Source organism: Lutra lutra, chromosome 6 (assembly GCF_902655055.1).
Source record: "Lutra lutra chromosome 6, mLutLut1.2, whole genome shotgun sequence".
NCBI classification, from domain to species: Eukaryota; Metazoa; Chordata; class Mammalia; order Carnivora; family Mustelidae; genus Lutra; species Lutra lutra.
This window is the reverse complement of record NC_062283.1, coordinates 153589932-153593261: the sequence shown is the minus strand read 5'-3', so window position 1 is coordinate 153593261 and position 3330 is coordinate 153589932. Positions and strand designations below refer to the sequence as shown.

The window sequence follows — 3330 nt, the reverse complement described above, 5'->3', positions numbered from 1 at the left end:
TCAGGAAGAGCATGAACAGCCAGGACACCTCCCTGCTGGTATTCGCGTCCCATCACTTTGTCCCATGAGCTCTCTGCTCAGCCCCTCTCCTCTGTGGAAACAAGCCCTGGTGTTCATGGAGGGCTGAGGCAACACCTGCTCCCGGGTGCCCTGCCAGCGTCTCTGCTGGGACACTCCCCCGCCCCGCTAGCACCTGCCTGGTCTTCCGGAGCAGGGACTCCAGCCTCCTCCCCTCCTCCTGCCGCTCTAAGAGGCTGAAATGCCTCCCATGTTCCAGGGTCTCCGTCAGGTCAGCTCCTCCCATCCAGCCCTGGCTCTGTCACCGGGCAGCGATGAGGTGGGAGGACGTTCACCCTGAAAGAGGATGCCACGAAGGAGCTATTTTAGGCCTGGGCCTTACTCATCCTTCTTGGAGAGGTCTGCCCAGCAGGACAGTGACTGAGAGTAGCGTCTCAACCCACATCACGCTGCCTCGCCGTGTCTCTCAGACGGAACCCCCTCTCCATGCAGTTGTGGCTTGCAGAGGCCACGTGGGCGACAGAAGGAGCCTCAGCTACTCTGTCACACGGAATCGGAGTCAGGGGTCCCGTACGTAAGCCTCCCTAAAAACGTAGGGACTAACATTTAGGGATTGATGCTTTATAAAAGTCTACTTTACTTTATTAAACGATTTATCATGGAATTCTTTTAATTATTTTAATATTATTATTTTAATGGTTAAACCCCTGAAAAGTGCTCTTAAAATACTAATTAGGACTTTCAGTTGCCTTTTCCTGATGTTTCCTCTACGTCCACTTCCAAGTTCCCATGAAACATCAGGGAAACAGGAAAGAAATCACCCAGAACTAAAACAAAGGAGCCATCACAATTCTCTGATTTAGGATTCTCTGATTTGGGGCAGATGAGTCTGAATTACAGGTTTGGAAACTCTTCAAGTCTCCTTGGGCAGCCCGAGCGGTGGGATGGCCTCTGGTGCTCGCTGTCCGTGCTCGCCTCGAAGGGGGCCTCTTCCCGCCAGCAGCAGGGTCCCCAGGGGCCTCGGACGGACGAGCTGCCACCTCCGGGAACCACCCTGTCCCCACCTGTCAGGAGACCCCACCCCTGTGAGGCCCGAGCGGGATTTACCCGTCATCTGATACTTGAAGCAGTTTTTTTTTTTTTTCTGGTTTAAGTTTGAAAATTGGAGGCAGAACATGGTAAAGATTTTGTCACAGTCTGGCGGAAAGATGGTCAGCGTCTGCTGGGCTCTGGAACCTGGACGTTTTCTCCAGTCGTTGACGTCCCACGGAGCTCCTCTCGGGGCCGAGGTGAGCAGAAAGTAAACATTCATCCCCTGTTGGTGTAGACTCGACTTTCCTGAGTTTGTCTCATTTCTATTAGAGATGATTTTATGTGCTATACTCAGCTATCATACCGTAAATGACACGTCATGAAGTCTCACGGGTCGTCTTTTCCTCCTCCTTTTTGCTTGTGTGATGGGTGCTTTAAAAAAAAAATCTTCTAATCTTGGAACAATGAAAAAATAAAATAAAATTTAAAAAAATAAAAAAAATAAAAGGGCAAAAAAAGAAAATCATTTAATAAAAATTTCATTTATTTTTCATTTTATTTTTTTCAGTGCCCCAAGGAAAAAAAATCTCATTTACAGAGCAGCAAAAGTCAAAATAGTATGAAATGAGTTTAATAAAAATAAAGAAAAAAAGTTTTAATCTTTGTGAGTCGCTTTGATTCAGGAGTCTCTCTTGGAAGCAGAGCATGAGTTTGAGCATTGCCTTGTCAGTCGATCTTTAGATACGCATCTGATAATAACATTGTCTAAAATGATTACGACTAGCATGATAAGCAGTTTAAATGGTCATTTAAAATGACTACCAGCGCTTACCACTGTCAGCCGCTGTGACTTATCACCTCATCTAAAACTGAGGAGGACCCCCGGGTGAGGCAGGTTGTGAAGCCTGGATTTTACAAATTGACGAGCAAGGTTGAAACCCTAAGTGCCTCCCCTGAGCACGTGCTCTCTGACACCTATAATTCTTCCCAACTATCAGCGGGACCCAGTTAGATGTCTTCACTGTGTGTGACTCTTGTAAGATTTCAGGAAGGCTTTGTGGGTTGAATTGATCTCACTTTGGTGCATACTGGCGAATGTGTTTCTATGACTATTGCATTCAAATAATAATCAGTTCGTGACTGCCTCTGTCCTCAGCCTGTCAACCTCTGTAGGGAAAGGACTCTCCATTTCATTCATGGCACTTTATCTCCAGGAACCAGGTAGAGCCTGGAGGACAATAGGCCTCTTTTTTTTTTTTAAGATTTTATTTATTTATTTGACAGACAGAGATCACAAGTAGGCAGAGAGGCAGACAGAGAGAGAGGAGGAAGCAGGCTCCCTGCCGAGCAGAGAGCCTGAAGTGGGGCTCGATCCCAGGACCCTGGGACCATGACCTGAGCCAAAGGCAGAGGCTTAACCCACTGAGCCACCCAGGCGCCCCGACAATAGGGCTCTTTATTGCATGAATAAATACACAAATGGAGGACTTTTATTTAAAGAGCTTTTCTTGGGGCGCCTGGGTGGCTCAGTGGGTTAAGCCTCTGCCTTCGGCTCAGGTCATGATCTCAGGGTCCTGGGATCGAGTCCCGCATCGGGCTCTCTGCTCAGCAGGAGCCTGCTTCGTCCTCTCTCTCTGCCTGCCTCTCTGCCTACTTGTGATCTTTGTCTGTCAAATAAAGAAATAAAAAATCTTTAAAAAAAAATAAAAAAATAAAGAGCTTTTCTTCAAACTGTGAATGTGGCCCCAAGGTTTTCTGGCACCTGACGTTGCTAAGAAATGGAAAGCCAAGAAGAGACCCTAAGACGTGGCAGAATCTTGGTGATGTCAGGGAAGAAGCAAGACACATAGTAAATGTAGCTTGTTCTCAGTCATGTGTTCTGAGAAGTGGGTTTTCCACGAGGCTGACAGTGCTCGGGGTTAGCTTTAGTGGGATGTGTGTGGGGGCACTGTCACTTCTGTGTCCTGACACTGGGGTGACTTCTTGAAACGCTCCAGTCCCCAGCTCTGCTGACCATCTCAGGGTCATGACATGTGTACTTGTGGAGAAAAGATGAGCCTGTGTGCAGAAAATGTAGTTAGAGTCACGCAGAGGTGGGCTGTGCAGCTAAATGACTCAAACATGTGCTTCTTCCCGGGTTGTGTGATGCTCGTGGCAACTGTCATCTTTACAATGTCTAATTTATGTTATTCTTTTATTTTAAGTAGATATTCTCACGTGTTCCTAGATTTATGTGTATAACTGTCTTAAAGAGAAAACTGTAAAACACTCAAGCCACAC

General features: G+C 46.9%; 1 long non-coding RNA gene across 1 annotated transcript; it reads left to right on the top strand.

The window, feature by feature from the left end:
* The first annotated feature begins 414 nt into the window (after positions 1-414).
* Positions 415-1672, top strand: LOC125103150 (uncharacterized). The gene is made up of 3 exons (XR_007128298.1): positions 415-588; positions 1173-1307; positions 1619-1672. It is a non-coding gene; the product is annotated as an uncharacterized LOC125103150 (long non-coding RNA).
* The last annotated feature ends 1658 nt before the right edge of the window (positions 1673-3330 follow it).